Here is a 19,568-nt window from a genome sequence, read left to right as displayed (position 1 = left end):
GATTCAGAGTCCAGAGTGCTAACCATTACACCATGGAACCTATTGACGTATTAAGCCAGGCTGTAACAGTCCACATATAATAAACTGTATACTAAACTGGAGGTGCTTAAAATCTTTGAAATGCTACCAAACTATTTGCATATTGTTAAGGCCGGATTAAGGACCACATGGGTCAGGGGCTAAAATGTTTCAGTGCCTATACTGAGAAGGGGAGGAGCTGTGACCAGTTCTATGTGGATGTAGCCAGATCCAAGTGGGTTTGTACAACGCCTACACTATCAGCCCCAATTTCTCTCTAAATACAGAAAAGTAGAAAAATAACATAGTTTGATGAGAAAACTAAAACTACAATTTTGATACTTATGATTTATGGCCAACCGTACAGTTGATGATGTGCCTATTTTAATGTGGAGGACTGTTGCTCCATCCACCCCATTGATATTCTCGCCCTGTGTATTGTTTTCAACTCTATGTATAAATAACTTTTTATGGCAAACCAGAAAAACCCTCTGTTACCTTTTTGAGTGCTGTAGCAATGGATTTCACATCCCAGATTGTGATTGCCCAAAATGGTGATATGATAATTTTTTAGAGAAAGCTAACGTACATGGTGATAAATGGTAAATCATGAAGGAGATTGATAAATTAGATGATATGGGGGAATATTGCTGGTATCAGGTGCAAATAACATAACTATGATAATATAATAGTAGGCACACCCCCATGGCAAAGAAAGGAAGCATTTTTGGTTTATTCTACAGGTGTTTATGATCACTGTATGGTTTCTAAAATGTTTGAGTATTGGTTTAAAATTTATTTCAATGACATTTTTCCAGCAAGCCAAAATGTAGTCGGCAGTATTTGAACACGCGGTGGGAGACCCCAAAGGATTTCTAGTCCATCGCCAAAACCAATCGGCCACGAATACTTACATATTTTATAATGTGTCATATTTGTTTACTTTTTTTACAATAAATATTTAAAAAAGGTCCCACCGAGATTTGAAATCGGATCATTGGATTCTAAGTCCAAAGTGCTAACCTTTACACCATGGAACCTATTGACATATTAGACCAGGCTGTAACAGTCCACATATAATAAACTGTATACTAAACTGGAGATGCTTAAAATCTTTGAAATGCTACCAATCTATTTGCATATTGTTAAGGCCGGATTAAGGGCCACATGGGTCAGGGGCTAAAATGTTTCAGGGCCTATACTGAAAAGGTGAGGAGATGTGACCAGTGCTATGTGGATGTAGCCAGATCCAAGTGGGTTTGTACAACGCCTACACTATCAGCCCCAATTTCTCTCTAAATACAGAAAAGTAGAAAAATAACATAGTTTGATGAGAAAACTAAAACTACAATTTTGATACTTATGATTTATGGCCAACCGTACAGTTGATGGTGAGCCTATTTTTATGTGGAGGACTGTTGCTCCTTCCACCCCATTGTTATTCTCGCCCTGTGTATTGTTTTCAACTCTATGTATAAATAACTTTTTATGGCAAACCAGAAAAACTCTCTGTTACCTTTTTGAGTGCTGTAGCAATGGATTTCACATCCCAGATTGTGATTGCCCAAAATGGTGATATGATGATTTTTTAGAGAAAGCTAAAGTACATGGTGATATGGTAAAACATGAAGGAGATTGATAAATTAGATGATATGGGGGAATATTGCTGGTATCAGGTGCAAATAACATAACTATGATAATATAATAGTAGGCCCACCCCCATGGCAAAGAAAGGAAGCATTTTTGGTTTATTCTACAGGTGTTTTTGATCACTGAATGGTTTCTAAAACGTTTGAGTATTGGTTTAAAATTTATTTCAATGACGTTTTTCCAGCAAGCCAAAATGTAGTCGGCAGTATTTGTACAGGCGCTGGGAGACCCCAATGGATTTCTAGTCCATCGCCAAAACCAATCGGCCACGAATACATACATATTTTATAATGTGTCATATTTGTTTACTATTTTTACAATAAATATTTAAACAAGGTCCCACCGAGATTTGAACTCAGATCGCTGGATTCAGAGTCCAGAGTGCTAACCATTACACCATGGAACCTATTGTCATATTATGCCAGGCTGTAACAGTCCTCATATAATAAACTGTATACTAAACTGGAGGTGCTTAAAATCTTTGAAATGCTACCAATCTATTTGCATATTGTTAAGGCCGGATTAAGGGCCACATGGGTCAGGGGCTAAAATGTTTCAGGGCCTATACTGAGAAGGGGAGGAGCTGTGACCAGTGCTATGTGGATGTAGCCAGATCCAAGTGAGTGTGTACAACGCCTACACTGTCAGCCCCAATTTCTCTCTAAATACAGAAAAGTAGAAAAATAACATAGTTTGATAAGAAAACTAAAACTACAATTTTGATATTTATGATTTATGGCCAACCGTACAGTTGATGATGGGCCTATTTTAATGTGGAGGACTGTTGCTCCATCCAACCCATTGTTATTCTCGCCCTGTGTATTGTTTTCAACTCTATGTATAAATGACTTTTTATTGCAAACCAGAAAACCCCTCTGTTACCTTTTTGAGTGCTGTAGCAATGGATTTCACATCCCAGATTGTTATTGCCCAAAATGGTGATATGATGATTTTTTAGAGAAAGCTAAAGTACATGGTGATTTGGTAAATCATGAAGGAGATTGATAAATTAGATGATATGGGGGAATATTGCTGGTATCAGGTGCAAATAACATAACTATGATAATATAATAGTAGGCACACCCCCATGGCAAAGAAAGGAAGCATTTTTGGTTTATTCTACAGGTGTTTATGATCACTGAATGGTTTCTAAAACGTTTGAGTATTGGTTTAAAATTTATTTCAATGACATTTTTCCAGCAACCCAAAATGTAGTCGACAGTATTTGAACACGCGCTGGGAGACCCCAATGGATTTCTAGTCCCTCGTCAAAACCAATCGGCCACGAATACATACATATTTTATAACGTGTCATATTTGTTTACTATTTTTACAATAAATATTTAAACAAGGTCCCACCAAGATTTGAACTCAGAACAATGGATTCAGAGTCCAGAGTGCTAACCATTACACCATGGAACCTATTGACGTATTATGCCAGGCTGTAACAGTCCACATATAATAAACTGTATACTAAACTGGAGGTGCTTAAAATCTTTGAAATGCTACCAAACTATTTGCATATTGTTAAGGCCGGATTAAGGACCACATGGGTCAGGGGCTAAAATGTTTCAGTGCCTATACTGAGAAGGGGAGGAGCTGTGACCAGTTCTATGTGGATGTAGCCAGATCCAAGTGGGTTTGTACAACGCCTACACTATCAGCCCCAATTTCTCTCTAAATACAGAAAAGTAGAAAAATAACATAGTTTGATGAGAAAACTAAAACTACAATTTTGATACTTATGATTTATGGCCAACCGTACAGTTGATGATGTGCCTATTTTAATGTGGAGGACTGTTGCTCCATCCACCCCATTGTTATTCTCGCCCTGTGTATTGTTTTCAACTCTATGTATAAATAACTTTTTATGGCAAACCAGAAAAACCCTCTGTTACCTTTTTGAGTGCTGTAGCAATGGATTTCACATCCCAGATTGTGATTGCCCAAAATGGTGATATGATAATTTTTTAGAGAAAGCTAACGTACATGGTGATAAATGGTAAATCATGAAGGAGATTGATAAATTAGATGATATGGGGGAATATTGCTGGTATCAGGTGCAAATAACATAACTATGATAATATAATAGTAGGCACACCCCCATGGCAAAGAAAGGAAGCATTTTTGGTTTATTCTACAGGTGTTTATGATCACTGTATGGTTTCTAAAATGTTTGAGTATTGGTTTAAAATTTATTTCAATGACATTTTTCCAGCAAGCCAAAATGTAGTCGGCAGTATTTGAACACGCGGTGGGAGACCCCAAAGGATTTCTAGTCCATCGCCAAAACCAATCGGCCACGAATACTTACATATTTTATAATGTGTCATATTTGTTTACTTTTTTTACAATAAATATTTAAAAAAGGTCCCACCGAGATTTGAAATCGGATCATTGGATTCTAAGTCCAAAGTGCTAACCTTTACACCATGGAACCTATTGACATATTAGACCAGGCTGTAACAGTCCACATATAATAAACTGTATACTAAACTGGAGATGCTTAAAATCTTTGAAATGCTACCAATCTATTTGCATATTGTTAAGGCCGGATTAAGGGCCACATGGGTCAGGGGCTAAAATGTTTCAGGGCCTATACTGAAAAGGTGAGGAGATGTGACCAGTGCTATGTGGATGTAGCCAGATCCAAGTGGGTTTGTACAACGCCTACACTATCAGCCCCAATTTCTCTCTAAATACAGAAAAGTAGAAAAATAACATAGTTTGATGAGAAAACTAAAACTACAATTTTGATACTTATGATTTATGGCCAACCGTACAGTTGATGGTGAGCCTATTTTTATGTGGAGGACTGTTGCTCCTTCCACCCCATTGTTATTCTCGCCCTGTGTATTGTTTTCAACTCTATGTATAAATAACTTTTTATGGCAAACCAGAAAAACTCTCTGTTACCTTTTTGAGTGCTGTAGCAATGGATTTCACATCCCAGATTGTGATTGCCCAAAATGGTGATATGATGATTTTTTAGAGAAAGCTAAAGTACATGGTGATATGGTAAAACATGAAGGAGATTGATAAATTAGATGATATGGGGGAATATTGCTGGTATCAGGTGCAAATAACATAACTATGATAATATAATAGTAGGCCCACCCCCATGGCAAAGAAAGGAAGCATTTTTGGTTTATTCTACAGGTGTTTTTGATCACTGAATGGTTTCTAAAACGTTTGAGTATTGGTTTAAAATTTATTTCAATGACGTTTTTCCAGCAAGCCAAAATGTAGTCGGCAGTATTTGTACAGGCGCTGGGAGACCCCAATGGATTTCTAGTCCATCGCCAAAACCAATCGGCCACGAATACATACATATTTTATAATGTGTCATATTTGTTTACTATTTTTACAATAAAAATTTAAACAAGGTCCCACCGAGATTTGAACTCAGATCGCTGGATTCAGAGTCCAGAGTGCTAACCATTACACCATGGAACCTATTGACATATTATGCCAGGCTGTAACAGTCCTCATATAATAAACTGTATACTAAACTGGAGGTGCTTAAAATCTTTGAAATGCTACCAATCTATTTGCATATTGTTAAGGCCGGATTAAGGGCCACATGGGTCAGGGGATAAAATGTTTCAGGGCCTATACTGAGAAGGGGAGGAGCTGTGACCAGTGCTATGTGGATGTAGCCAGATCCAAGTGAGTGTGTACAACGCCTACACTGTCAGCCCCAATTTCTCTCTAAATACAGAAAAGTAGAAAAATAACATAGTTTGATAAGAAAACTAAAACTACAATTTTGATATTTATGATTTATGGCCAACCGTACAGTTGATGATGGGCCTATTTTAATGTGGAGGACTGTTGCTCCATCCAACCCATTGTTATTCTCGCCCTGTGTATTGTTTTCAACTCTATGTATAAATGACTTTTTATTGCAAACCAGAAAACCCCTCTGTTACCTTTTTGAGTGCTGTAGCAATGGATTTCACATCCCAGATTGTTATTGCCCAAAATGGTGATATGATGATTTTTTAGAGAAAGCTAAAGTACATGGTGATTTGGTAAATCATGAAGGAGATTGATAAATTAGATGATATGGGGGAATATTGCTGGTATCAGGTGCAAATAACATAACTATGATAATATAATAGTAGGCACACCCCCATGGCAAAGAAAGGAAGCATTTTTGGTTTATTCTACAGGTGTTTATGATCACTGAATGGTTTCTAAAACGTTTGAGTATTGGTTTAAAATTTATTTCAATGACATTTTTCCAGCAAGCCAAAATGTAGTCGACAGTATTTGAACACGCGCTGGGAGACCCCAATGGATTTCTAGTCCCTCGTCAAAACCAATCGGCCACGAATACATACATATTTTATAACGTGTCATATTTGTTTACTATTTTTACAATAAATATTTAAACAAGGTCCCACCAAGATTTGAACTCAGATCAATGGATTCAAAGTCCAGAGTGCTAACCATTACACCATGGAACCTATTGACGTATTATGCCTGGCTGTAACAGTCCACATATAATAAACTGTATACTAAACTGGAGGTGCTTAAAATCTTTGAAATGCTACCAAACTATTTGCATATTGTTAAGGCCGGATTAAGGACCACATGGGTCAGGGGCTAAAATGTTTCAGTGCCTATACTGAGAAGGGGAGGAGCTGTGACCAGTTCTATGTGGATGTAGCCAGATCCAAGTGGGTTTGTACAACGCCTACACTATCAGCCCCAATTTCTCTCTAAATACAGAAAAGTAGAAAAATAACATAGTTTGATGAGAAAACTAAAACTACAATTTTGATACTTATGATTTATGGCCAACCGTACAGTTGATGATGTGCCTATTTTAATGTGGAGGACTGTTGCTCCATCCACCCCATTGTTATTCTCGCCCTGTGTATTGTTTTCAACTCTATGTATAAATAACTTTTTATGGCAAACCAGAAAAACCCTCTGTTACCTTTTTGAGTGCTGTAGCAATGGATTTCACATCCCAGATTGTGATTGCCCAAAATGGTGATATGATAATTTTTTAGAGAAAGCTAACGTACATGGTGATATGGTAAATCATGAAGGAGATTGATAAATTAGATGATATGGGGGAATATTGCTGGTATCAGGTGCAAATAACATAACTATGATAATATAATAGTAGGCACACCCCCATGGCAAAGAAAGGAAGCATTTTTGGTTTATTCTACAGGTGTTTATGATCACTGTATGGTTTCTAAAATGTTTGAGTATTGGTTTAAAATTTATTTCAATGACATTTTTCCAGCAACCCAAAATGTAGTCGGCAGTATTTGAACACGGATTTCTACTCCATCGCCAAAACCCATCGGCCACGAATATTTTATATTTTATAACGTGTTATATTTGTTTAATTTTTTTTACCATAAATATTTAAACAAGGTCCCACCGAGATTTGAACTCGGATCGCTGGATTCAGAGTCCAGAGAGCTAACCATTACACCATGGAACCTATTGATATGTTTTGCCAGGCTGTAACAGTCCACATATAATAAACTGTGTACTAAACTGGAGGTGCTTAAAATCTTTGAAATGCTACCAAACTATTTGCATATTGTTAAGGCCGGACTAAGGGCCACATGGGTCAGGGGCTAAAATGTTTCAGGGCCTATACTGAAATGGGGAGGAGATGTGACCAGTGCTATGTGGATGTAGCCAGATCCAAGTGGGTGTGTTCAACGCCTACACTGTCAGCCCCAATTTCTCTCTAAATACAGAAAAGAAGAAAAATAACATAGTTTGATGAGAAAACTAAAACTACAATTTTAATACTTATGATTTATGGCCAACCGTACAGTTGATGGTGAGCCTATTTTTATGTGGAGGACTGTTGCTCCTTCCACCCCATTGTTATTCTCGCCCTGTGTATTGTTTTCAACTCTATGTATAAATAACTTTTTATGGCAAACCAGAAAAACCCTCTGTTACCTTTTTGAGTGCTGTAGCAATGGATTTCACATCCCAGATTGTGATTGCCCAAAATGGTGATATGATAATTTTTTAGAGAAAGCTAACGTACATGGTGATAAATGGTAAATCATGAAGGAGATTGATAAATTAGATGATATGGGGGAATATTGCTGGTATCAGGTGCAAATAACATAACTATGATAATATAATAGTAGGCACACCCCCATGGCAAAGAAAGGAAGCATTTTTGGTTTATTCTACAGGTGTTTATGATCACTGTATGGTTTCTAAAATGTTTGAGTATTGGTTTAAAATTTATTTCAATGACATTTTTCCAGCAAGCCAAAATGTAGTCGGCAGTATTTGAACACGCGGTGGGAGACCCCAAAGGATTTCTAGTCCATCGCCAAAACCAATCGGCCACGAATACTTACATATTTTATAATGTGTCATATTTGTTTACTTTTTTTACAATAAATATTTAAAAAAGGTCCCACCGAGATTTGAAATCGGATCATTGGATTCTAAGTCCAAAGTGCTAACCTTTACACCATGGAACCTATTGACATATTAGACCAGGCTGTAACAGTCCACATATAATAAACTGTATACTAAACTGGAGATGCTTAAAATCTTTGAAATGCTACCAATCTATTTGCATATTGTTAAGGCCGGATTAAGGGCCACATGGGTCAGGGGCTAAAATGTTTCAGGGCCTATACTGAAAAGGTGAGGAGATGTGACCAGTGCTATGTGGATGTAGCCAGATCCAAGTGGGTTTGTACAACGCCTACACTATCAGCCCCAATTTCTCTCTAAATACAGAAAAGTAGAAAAATAACATAGTTTGATGAGAAAACTAAAACTACAATTTTGATACTTATGATTTATGGCCAACCGTACAGTTGATGGTGAGCCTATTTTTATGTGGAGGACTGTTGCTCCTTCCACACCATTGTTATTCTCGCCCTGTGTATTGTTTTCAACTCTATGTATAAATAACTTTTTATGGCAAACCAGAAAAACTCTCTGTTACCTTTTTGAGTGCTGTAGCAATGGATTTCACATCCCAGATTGTGATTGCCCAAAATGGTGATATGATGATTTTTTAGAGAAAGCTAAAGTACATGGTGATATGGTAAAACATGAAGGAGATTGATAAATTAGATGATATGGGGGAATATTGCTGGTATCAGGTGCAAATAACATAACTATGATAATATAATAGTAGGCACTCCCCCATGGCAAAGAAAGGAAGCATTTTTGGTTTATTCTACAGGTGTTTATGATCACTGAATGGTTTCTAAAACGTTTGAGTATTGGTTTAAAATTTATTTCAATGACATTTTTCCAGCAAGCCAAAATGTAGTCGACAGTATTTGAACACGCGCTGGGAGACCCCAATGGATTTCTAGTCCCTCGTCAAAACCAATCGGCCACGAATACATACATATTTTATAACGTGTCATATTTGTTTACTATTTTTACAATAAATATTTAAACAAGGTCCCACCAAGATTTGAACTCAGATCAATGGATTCAAAGTCCAGAGTGCTAACCATTACACCATGGAACCTATTGACATATTATGCCTGGCTGTAACAGTCCACATATAATAAACTGTATACTAAACTGGAGGTGCTTAAAATCTTTGAAATGCTACCAAACTATTTGCATATTGTTAAGGCCGGATTAAGGACCACATGGGTCAGGGGCTAAAATGTTTCAGTGCCTATACTGAGAAGGGGAGGAGCTGTGACCAGTTCTATGTGGATGTAGCCAGATCCAAGTGGGTTTGTACAACGCCTACACTATCAGCCCCAATTTCTCTCTAAATACAGAAAAGTAGAAAAATAACATAGTTTGATGAGAAAACTAAAACTACAATTTTGATACTTATGATTTATGGCCAACCGTACAGTTGATGATGTGCCTATTTTAATGTGGAGGACTGTTGCTCCATCCACCCCATTGTTATTCTCGCCCTGTGTATTGTTTTCAACTCTATGTATAAATAACTTTTTATGGCAAACCAGAAAAACCCTCTGTTACCTTTTTGAGTGCTGTAGCAATGGATTTCACATCCCAGATTGTGATTGCCCAAAATGGTGATATGATAATTTTTTAGAGAAAGCTAACGTACATGGTGATATGGTAAATCATGAAGGAGATTGATAAATTAGATGATATGGGGGAATATTGCTGGTATCAGGTGCAAATAACATAACTATGATAATATAATAGTAGGCACACCCCCATGGCAAAGAAAGGAAGCATTTTTGGTTTATTCTACAGGTGTTTATGATCACTGTATGGTTTCTAAAATGTTTGAGTATTGGTTTAAAATTTATTTCAATGACATTTTTCCAGCAAGCCAAAATGTAGTCGGCAGTATTTGAACACGGATTTCTACTCCATCGCCAAAACCCATCGGCCACGAATATTTTATATTTTATAACGTGTCATATTTGTTTAATTTTTTTTACCATAAATATTTAAACAAGGTCCCACCGAGATTTGAACTCGGATCGCTGGATTCAGAGTCCAGAGAGCTAACCATTACACCATGGAACCTATTGATATGTTATGCCAGGCTGTAACAGTCCACATATAATAAACTGTGTACTAAACTGGAGGTGCTTAAAATCTTTGAAATGCTACCAAACTATTTGCATATTGTTAAGGCCGGACTAAGGGCCACATGGGTCAGGGGCTAAAATGTTTCAGGGCCTAAACTGAAATGGGGAGGAGATGTGACCAGTGCTATGTGGATGTAGCCAGATCCAAGTGGGTGTGTTCAACGCCTACACTGTCAGCCCCAATTTCTCTCTAAATACAGAAAAGAAGAAAAATAACATAGTTTGATGAGAAAACTAAAACTACAATTTTAATACTTATGATTTATGGCCAACCGTACAGTTGATGGTGAGCCTATTTTTATGTGGAGGACTGTTGCTCCTTCCACCCCATTGTTATTCTCACCCTGTGTATTGTTTTCAACTCTATGTATAAATAACTTTTTATGGCAAACCAGAAAAACCCTCTGTTACCTTTTTAGTGCTGTAGCAATGGATTTCACATCCCAGATTGTGATTGCCCAAAATGGTGATATGATAATTTTTTAGAGAAAGCTAACGTACATGGTGATAAATGGTAAATCATGAAGGAGATTGATAAATTAGATGATATGGGGGAATATTGCTGGTATCAGGTGCAAATAACATAACTATGATAATATAATAGTAGGCACACCCCCATGGCAAAGAAAGGAAGCATTTTTGGTTTATTCTACAGGTGTTTATGATCACTGTATGGTTTCTAAAATGTTTGAGTATTGGTTTAAAATTTATTTCAATGACATTTTTCCAGCAAGCCAAAATGTAGTCGGCAGTATTTGAACACGCGGTGGGAGACTCCAAAGGATTTCTAGTCCATCGCCAAAACCAATCGGCCACGAATACTTACATATTTTATAATGTGTCATATTTGTTTACTTTTTTTACAATAAATATTTAAAAAAGGTCCCACCGAGATTTGAAATCGGATCATTGGATTCTAAGTCCAAAGTGCTAACCTTTACACCATGGAACCTATTGACATATTAGACCAGGCTGTAACAGTCCACATATAATAAACTGTATACTAAACTGGAGATGCTTAAAATCTTTGAAATGCTACCAATCTATTTGCATATTGTTAAGGCCGGATTAAGGGCCACATGGGTCAGGGGCTAAAATGTTTCAGGGCCTATACTGAAAAGGTGAGGAGATGTGACCAGTGCTATGTGGATGTAGCCAGATCCAAGTGGGTTTGTACAACGCCTACACTATCAGCCCCAATTTCTCTCTAAATACAGAAAAGTAGAAAAATAACATAGTTTGATGAGAAAACTAAAACTACAATTTTGATACTTATGATTTATGGCCAACCGTACAGTTGATGGTGAGCCTATTTTTATGTGGAGGACTGTTGCTCCTTCCACCCCATTGTTATTCTCGCCCTGTGTATTGTTTTCAACTCTATGTATAAATAACTTTTTATGGCAAACCAGAAAAACTCTCTGTTACCTTTTTGAGTGCTGTAGCAATGGATTTCACATCCCAGATTGTGATTGCCCAAAATGGTGATATGATGATTTTTTAGAGAAAGCTAAAGTACATGGTGATATGGTAAAACATGAAGGAGATTGATAAATTAGATGATATGGGGGAATATTGCTGGTATCAGGTGCAAATAACATAACTATGATAATATAATAGTAGGCCCACCCCCATGGCAAAGAAAGGAAGCATTTTTGGTTTATTCTACATTTGTTTTTGATCACTGAATGGTTTCTAAAATGTTTGAGTATTGGTTTAAAATTTATTTCAATGACATTTTTCCAGCAAGCCAAAATGTAGTCGGCAGTATTTGAACACGCGGTGGGAGACCCCAATGGATTTCTAGTCCATCGCCAAAACCAATCGGTCATGAATACATACATATTTTATAAGGTTTCATATTTGTTTACTTTTTTTACAATAAATATTTAAAGATGGTCCCACCAAGATTTGAACTCGGATCGCTGGATTCAGAGTCCAGAGTGCTAACCATTACACCATGGAACCTATTGATATGTTATGCCAGGCTGTAACAGTCCACATATAATAAACTGTATACTAAACTGGAGGTGCTTAAAATCTTTGAAATGCTACCAATCTATTTGCATATTGTTAAGGCCGGACTAAGGGCCACATGGGTCAGGGGCTAAAATGTTTCAGGGCCTAAACTGAAATGGGGAGGAGATGTGACCAGTGCTATGTGGATGTAGCCAGATCCAAGTGGGTGTGTTCAACGCCTACACTGTCAGCCCCAATTTCTCTCTAAATACAGAAAAGAAGAAAAATAACATAGTTTGATGAGAAAACTAAAACTACAATTTTAATACTTATGATTTATGGCCAACCGTACAGTTGATGGTGAGCCTATTTTTATGTGGAGGACTGTTGCTCCTTCCACCCCATTGTTATTCTCGCCCTGTGAATTGTTTTCAACTCTATGTATAAATAACTTTTTATGGCAAACCAGAAAAACCCTCTGTTACCTTTTTGAGTGCTGTAGCAATGGATTTCACATCCCAGATTGTGATTGCCCAAAATGGTGATAAGATGATTTTTTAGAGAAAGCTAACGTACATGGTGATATGGTAAATCATGAAGGAGATTGATAAATTAGATGATATGGGGGAATATTGCTGGTATCAGGTGCAAATAACATAACTATGATAATATAATAGTAGGCACACCCCCATGGCAAAGAAAGGAAGCATTTTTGGTTTATTCTACAGGTGTTTATGATCACTGTATGGTTTCTAAAATGTTTGAGTATTGGTTTAAAATTTATTTCAATGACATTTTTCCAGCAAGCCAAAATGTAGTCGGCAGTATTTGAACACGCGGTGGGAGACCCCAATGGATTTCTAGTCCATCGCCAAAACCAATCGGTCATGAATACATACATATTTTATAATGTGTCATATTTGTTTACTTTTTTTACAATAAATATTTAAAAAAGGTCCCACCAAGATTTGAATTTGGATCATTGGATTCTAAGTCCAAAGTGCTAACCTTTACACCATGGAACCTATTGACATATTAGGCCAGGCTGTAACAGTCCACATATAATAAACTGTATACTAAACTGGAGGTGCTTAAAATCTTTGAAATGCTACCAATCTATTTGCATATTGTTAATGCCGGATTAAGGACCACATGGGTCAGGGGCTAAAATGTTTCAGGGCCTAAACTGAAATGGGGAGGAGATGTGACCAGTGCTATGTGGATGTAGCCAGATCCAAGTGGGTGTGTACAACGCCTACACTGTCAGCCCCAATTTCTCTCTAAATACAGAAAAGTAGAAAAATAACATAGTTTGATGAGAAAACTAAAACTACAATTTTAATACTTATGATTTATGGCCAACCGTACAGTTGATGGTGAGCCTATTTTTATGTGGAGGACTGTTGCTGCTTCCACCCCATTGTTATTCTCGCCCTGTGTATTGTTTTCAACTCTATGTATAAATAACTTTTTATGGCAAACCAGAAAAACTCTCTGTTACCTTTTTGAGTGCTGTAGCAATGGATTTCACATCCCAGATTGTGATTGCCCAAAATGGTGATATGATGATTTTTTAGAGAAAGCTAAAGTACATGGTGATATGGTAAAACATGAAGGAGATTGATAAATTAGATGATATGGGGGAATATTGCTGGTATCAGGTGCAAATAACATAACTATGATAATATAATAGTAGGCCCACCCCCATGGCAAAGAATGGAAGCATTTTTGTTTTATTCTACAGGTGTTTTTGATCACTGAATGGTTTCTAAAACGTTTGAGTATTGGTTTAAAATTTATTTCAATTACGTTTTTCCAGCAAGCCAAAATGTAGTCGGCAGTATTTGTACAGGCGCTGGGAGACCCCAATGGATTTCTAGTCCATCGCCAAAACCAATCGGCCACGAATACATACATATTTTATAATGTGTCATATTTGTTTACTTTTTTTACAATAAATATTTAAAAAAGGTCCCACCAAGATTTGAATTTGGATCATTGGATTCTAAATCAAAAGTGCTAACCTTTACACCATGGAACCTATTGACATATTAGGCCAGGCTGTAACAGTCCACATATAATAAACTGTATACTAAACTGGAGGTGCTTAAAATCTTTGAAATGCTACCAATCTATTTGCATATTGTTAATGCCGGATTAAGGACCACATGGGTCAGGGGCTAAAATGTTTCAGGGCCTAAACTGAAATGGGGAGGAGATGTGACCAGTGCTATGTGGATGTAGCCAGATCCAAGTGGGTGTGTACAACGCCTACACTGTCAGCCCCAATTTCTCTCTAAATACAGAAAAGTAGAAAAATAACATAGTTTGATGAGAAAACTAAAACTACAATTTTAATACTTATGATTTATGGCCAACCGTACAGTTGATGGTGAGCCTATTTTTATGTGGAGGACTGTTGCTCCTTCCACCCCATTGTTATTCTCGCCCTGTGTATTGTTTTCAACTCTATGTATAAATAACTTTTTATGGCAAACCAGAAAAACTCTCTGTTACCTTTTTGAGTGCTGTAGCAATGGATTTCACATCCCAGATTGTGATTGCCCAAAATGGTGATATGATGATTTTTTAGAGAAAGCTAAAGTACATGGTGATATGGTAAAACATGAAGGAGATTGATAAATTAGATGATATGGGGGAATATTGCTGGTATCAGGTGCAAATAACATAACTATGATAATATAATAGTAGGCCCACCCCCATGGCAAAGAAAGGAAGCATTTTTGGTTTATTCTACAGGTGTTTTTGATCACTGAATGGTTTCTAAAATGTTTGAGTATTGGTTTAAAATTTATTTCAATGACATTTTTCCAGCAAGCCAAAATGTAGTCGGCAGTATTTGAACACGCGGTGGGAGACCCCAATGGATTTCTAGTCCATCGCCAAAACCAATCGGTCATGAATACATACATATTTTATAATGTGTCATATTTGTTTACTTTTTTTACAATAAATATTTAAAAAAGGTCCCACCAAGATTTGAACTCGGATCGCTGGATTCAGAGTCCAGAGTGCTAACCATTACACCATGGAACCTATTGATATGTTATGCCAGGCTGTAACAGTCCACATATAATAAACTGTATACTAAACTGGAGGTGCTTAAAATCTTTGAAATGCTACCAATCTATTTGCATATTGTTAAGGCCGGACTAAGGGCCACATGGGTCAGGGGCTAAAATGTTTCAGGGCCTAAACTGAAATGGGGAGGAGATGTGACCAGTGCTATGTGGATGTAGCCAGATCCAAGTGGGTGTGTTCAACGCCTACACTGTCAGCCCCAATTTCTCTCTAAATACAGAAAAGAAGAAAAATAACATAGTTTGATGAGAAAACTAAAACTACAATTTTAATACTTATGATTTATGGCCAACCGTACAGTTGATGGTGAGCCTATTTTTATGTGGAGGACTGTTGCTCCTTCCACCCCATTGTTATTCTCGCCCTGTGTATTGTTTTCAACTCTATGTATAAACAACTTTTTATGGCAAACCAGAAAAACCCTCTGTTACCTTTTTGAGTGCTGTAGCAATGGATTTCACATCCCAGATTGTGATTGCCCAAAATGGTGATATGATGATTTTTTACAGAAAGCTAAAGTACATGGTGATATGGTAAATCATGAAGGAGATTGATAAATTAGATGATATTGGGGAATATTGCTGGTATCAGGTGCAAATAACATAACTATGATAATATAATAGTAGGCACACCCCCATGGCAAAGAAAGGAAGCATTTTTGGTTTATTCTACAGGTGTTTATGATCACTGAATGGTTTCTAAAAAGTTTGAGTATTGGTTTAAAATTTATTTCAATGACGTTTTTCCAGCAAGCCAAAATGTAGTCGGCAGTATTTGTACAGGCGCTGGGAGACCCCAATGGATTTCTAGTCCATCGCCAAAACCAATCGGCCACGAATACATACATATTTTATAATGTGTCATATTTGTTTACTATTTTTACAATAAATATTTAAACAAGGTTCCACTGAGATTTGAACTCGGATCGCTAGATTCAGAGTCCAGAGTGCTAACCATTACACCATGGAACCTATTGACGTATTATGCCAGGCTGTAACAGTCCACATATAATAAACTGTATACTAAACTGGAGCTGCTTAATTTCTTTGAAATGCTACCAATCTATTTGCATATTGTTAAGGCCAGATTAAGGGCCACATGGGTCAGGGGCTAAAATGTTTCAGGGCCTATACTGAAAAGGTGAGGAGATGTGACCAGTGCTATGTGGATGCAGCCAGATCCAAATGGGTGCGTACAACGCCTACACTGTCAGCCCCAATTTCTCTCTAAATACAGAAAAGTAGAAAAATAACATAGTTTGATGAGCAAACTAAAACTACAATTTTGATATTTATGATTTATGGCCAACCGTATAGTTGATGATGGGCCTGTTTTAATGTGGAGGACTGTTGCTTCATCCACCCCATTGTTATTCTCGTCCTGTGTATTGTTTTCAACTCTATGTATAAACAACTTTTTATGGCAAACCAGAAAAACCCTCTGTTACCTTTTTGAGTGCTGTAGCAATGGATTTCACATCCCAGATTGTGATTGCCCAAAATGGTGATATGATGATTTTTTACAGAAAGCTAAAGTACATGGTGATATGGTAAATCATGAAGGAGATTGATAAATTAGATGATATTGGGGAATATTGCTGGTATCAGGTGCAAATAACATAACTATGATAATATAATAGTAGGCACACCCCCATGGCAAAGAAAGGAAGCATTTTTGGTTTATTCTACAGGTGTTTATGATCACTGAATGGTTTCTAAAAAGTTTGAGTATTGGTTTAAAATTTATTTCAATGACATTTTTCCAGCAAGCCAAAATGTAGTCGGCAGTATTTGAACACGGATTTCTACTCCATCGCCAAAACCCATCGGCCACGAATATTTTATATTTTATAACGTGTCATATTTGTTTAATTTTTTTTACCATAAATATTTAAACAAGGTCCCACCAAGATTTGAACTCGGATCGCTGGATTCAGAGTCCAGAGTGCTAACCATTACACCATGGAACCTATTGATATGTTATGCCAGGCTGTAACAGTCCACATATAATAAACTGTATACTAAACTGGAGGTGCTTAAAATCTTTGAAATGCTACCAAACTATTTGCATATTGTTAAAGCCGGACTAAGGGCCACATGGGTCAGGGGCTAAAATGTTTCAGGGCCTAAACTGAAATGGGGAGGAGATGTGACCAGTGCTATGTGGATGTAGCCAGATCCAAGTGGGTGTGTTCAACGCCTACACTGTCAGCCCCAATTTCTCTCTAAATACAGAAAAGAAGAAAAATAACATAGTTTGATGAGAAAACTAAAACTACAATTTTAATACTTATGATTTATGGACAACCGTACAGTTGATGGTGAGCCTATTTTTATGTGGAGGACTGTTGCTCCTTCCACCCCATTGTTATTCTCGCCCTGTGTATTGTTTTCAACTCTATGTATAAATAACTTTTTATGGCAAACCAGAAAAACCCTCTGTTACCTTTTTGAGTGCTGTAGCAATGGATTTAACATCCCAGATTGTGATTGCCCAAAATGGTGATATGATGATTTTTTAGAGAAAGCTAACGTACATGGTGATATGGTAAATCATGAAGGAGATTGATAAATTAGATGATATGGGGGAATATTGCTGGTATCAGGTGCAAATAACATAACTATGATAATATAATAGTAGGCACACCCCCATGGCAAAGAAAGGAAGCATTTTTGGTTTATTCTACAGGTGTTTATGATCACTGTATGGTTTCTAAAATGTTTGAGTATTGGTTTAAAATTTATTTCAATGACATTTTTCCAGCAAGCCAAAATGTATTCGGCAGTATTTGAACACGCGGTGGGAGACCCCAATGGATTTCTAGTCCATCGCCAAAACCAATCGGTCACGAATACATACATATTTTATAATGTGTCATATTTGATTACTTTTTTTACAATAAATATTTAATAAAGGTCCCACCAAGATTTGAATTCGAATCATTGGATTCTAAGTCCAAAGTGCTAACCTTTACACCATGGAACCTATTGACATATTAGGCCAGGCTGTAACAGTCCACATATAATAAACTGTATACTAAACTGGAGGTGCTTAAAATCTTTGAAATGCTACCAATCTATTTGCATATTGCTAATGCCGGATTAAGGACCACATGGGTCAGGGGCTAAAATGTTTCAGGGCCTAAACTGAAATGGGGAGGAGATGTGACCAGTGCTATGTGGATGTAGCCAGATCCAAGTGGGTGTGTACAACGCCTACACTGTCAGCCCCAATTTCTCTCTAAATACAGAAAAGTAGAAAAATAACATAGTTTGATGAGAAAACTAAAACTACAATTTTAATACTTATGATTTATGGCCAACCGTACAGTTGATGGTGAGCCTATTTTTATGTGGAGGACTGTTGCTCCTTCCACCCCATTGTTATTATCGCCCTGTGTATTGTTTTCAACTCTATGTATAAATAACATTTTATGGCAAACCATTAAAACTCTCTGTTACCTTTTTGAGTGCTGTAGCAATGGATTTCACATCCCAGATTGTGATTGCCCAAAATGGTGATATGATGATTTTTTAGAGAAAGCTAAAGTACATGGTGATATGGTAAAACATGAAGGAGATTGATAAATTAGATGATATGGGGGAATATTGCTGGTATCAGGTGCAAATAACATAACTATGATAATATAATAGTAGGCCCACCCCCATGGCAAAGAAAGGAAGCATTTTTGGTTTATTCTACAGGTGTTTTTGATCACTGAATGGTTTCTAAAACGTTTGAGTATTGGTTTAAAATTTATTTCAATGACGTTTTTCCAGCAAGCCAAAATGTAGTCGGCAGTATTTGTACAGGCGCTGGGAGACCCCAATGGATTTCTAGTCCATCGCCAAAACCAATCGGCCACGAATACATACATATTTTATAATGTGTCATATTTGTTTACTATTTTTACAATAAATATTTAAACAAGGTTCCACCGAGATTTGAACTTGGATCGCTGGATTCAGAGTCCAGAGTGCTAACCATTACACCATGGAACCTATTGACGTATTATGCCAGGCTGTAACAGTCCACATATAATAAACTGTATACTAAACTGGAGCTGCTTAAATTCTTTGAAATGCTACCAATCTATTTGCATATTGTTAAGGCCGGATTAAGGGCCACATGGGTCAGGGGCTAAAATGTTTCAGGGCCTATACTGAAAAGGTGAGGAGATGTGACCAGTGCTATGTGGATGCAGCCAGATCCAAATGGGTGTGTACAACGCCTACACTGTCAGCCCCAATTTCTCTCTAAATACAGAAAAGT

General features: G+C 37.1%; 14 non-coding genes across 14 annotated transcripts; all 14 read right to left on the bottom strand.

Annotated features, from left to right (window-relative positions):
- Positions 1–986: 986 nt before the first annotated feature.
- On the bottom strand, positions 987–1,058 carry TRNAL-UAG (transfer RNA leucine (anticodon UAG)). The gene has a single exon. It is a non-coding gene; the product is annotated as a tRNA-Leu (tRNA).
- A 944-nt stretch (positions 1,059–2,002) lies between these two features.
- TRNAQ-CUG (transfer RNA glutamine (anticodon CUG)) lies at positions 2,003–2,074 on the bottom strand. Its single transcript has one exon. It is a non-coding gene; the product is annotated as a tRNA-Gln (tRNA).
- Positions 2,075–4,036: 1,962 nt separating this feature from the next.
- TRNAL-UAG (transfer RNA leucine (anticodon UAG)) lies at positions 4,037–4,108 on the bottom strand. Its single transcript has one exon. It is a non-coding gene; the product is annotated as a tRNA-Leu (tRNA).
- Positions 4,109–5,052: 944 nt separating this feature from the next.
- TRNAQ-CUG (transfer RNA glutamine (anticodon CUG)) lies at positions 5,053–5,124 on the bottom strand. The gene has a single exon. It is a non-coding gene; the product is annotated as a tRNA-Gln (tRNA).
- A 1,942-nt stretch (positions 5,125–7,066) lies between these two features.
- Positions 7,067–7,138, bottom strand: TRNAQ-CUG (transfer RNA glutamine (anticodon CUG)). Its single transcript has one exon. It is a non-coding gene; the product is annotated as a tRNA-Gln (tRNA).
- Positions 7,139–8,084: 946 nt separating this feature from the next.
- Positions 8,085–8,156, bottom strand: TRNAL-UAG (transfer RNA leucine (anticodon UAG)). Its single transcript has one exon. It is a non-coding gene; the product is annotated as a tRNA-Leu (tRNA).
- A 1,942-nt stretch (positions 8,157–10,098) lies between these two features.
- TRNAQ-CUG (transfer RNA glutamine (anticodon CUG)) lies at positions 10,099–10,170 on the bottom strand. Its single transcript has one exon. It is a non-coding gene; the product is annotated as a tRNA-Gln (tRNA).
- Positions 10,171–11,115: 945 nt separating this feature from the next.
- TRNAL-UAG (transfer RNA leucine (anticodon UAG)) lies at positions 11,116–11,187 on the bottom strand. The gene has a single exon. It is a non-coding gene; the product is annotated as a tRNA-Leu (tRNA).
- Positions 11,188–12,131: 944 nt separating this feature from the next.
- TRNAQ-CUG (transfer RNA glutamine (anticodon CUG)) lies at positions 12,132–12,203 on the bottom strand. The gene has a single exon. It is a non-coding gene; the product is annotated as a tRNA-Gln (tRNA).
- Positions 12,204–13,147: 944 nt separating this feature from the next.
- On the bottom strand, positions 13,148–13,219 carry TRNAL-UAG (transfer RNA leucine (anticodon UAG)). Its single transcript has one exon. It is a non-coding gene; the product is annotated as a tRNA-Leu (tRNA).
- A 1,960-nt stretch (positions 13,220–15,179) lies between these two features.
- TRNAQ-CUG (transfer RNA glutamine (anticodon CUG)) lies at positions 15,180–15,251 on the bottom strand. Its single transcript has one exon. It is a non-coding gene; the product is annotated as a tRNA-Gln (tRNA).
- Positions 15,252–16,195: 944 nt separating this feature from the next.
- On the bottom strand, positions 16,196–16,267 carry TRNAQ-CUG (transfer RNA glutamine (anticodon CUG)). The gene has a single exon. It is a non-coding gene; the product is annotated as a tRNA-Gln (tRNA).
- Positions 16,268–17,193: 926 nt separating this feature from the next.
- On the bottom strand, positions 17,194–17,265 carry TRNAQ-CUG (transfer RNA glutamine (anticodon CUG)). The gene has a single exon. It is a non-coding gene; the product is annotated as a tRNA-Gln (tRNA).
- Positions 17,266–19,225: 1,960 nt separating this feature from the next.
- On the bottom strand, positions 19,226–19,297 carry TRNAQ-CUG (transfer RNA glutamine (anticodon CUG)). Its single transcript has one exon. It is a non-coding gene; the product is annotated as a tRNA-Gln (tRNA).
- Positions 19,298–19,568: the final 271 nt, after the last annotated feature.

This window comes from Taudactylus pleione, unplaced genomic scaffold (genome assembly GCF_031769625.1).
Source record: "Taudactylus pleione unplaced genomic scaffold, aTauple2 ptg000085l, whole genome shotgun sequence".
Lineage (NCBI taxonomy): Eukaryota > Metazoa > Chordata > Amphibia > Anura > Myobatrachidae > Taudactylus > Taudactylus pleione.
This window is presented reverse-complemented; position numbering and strand designations above follow the sequence as displayed.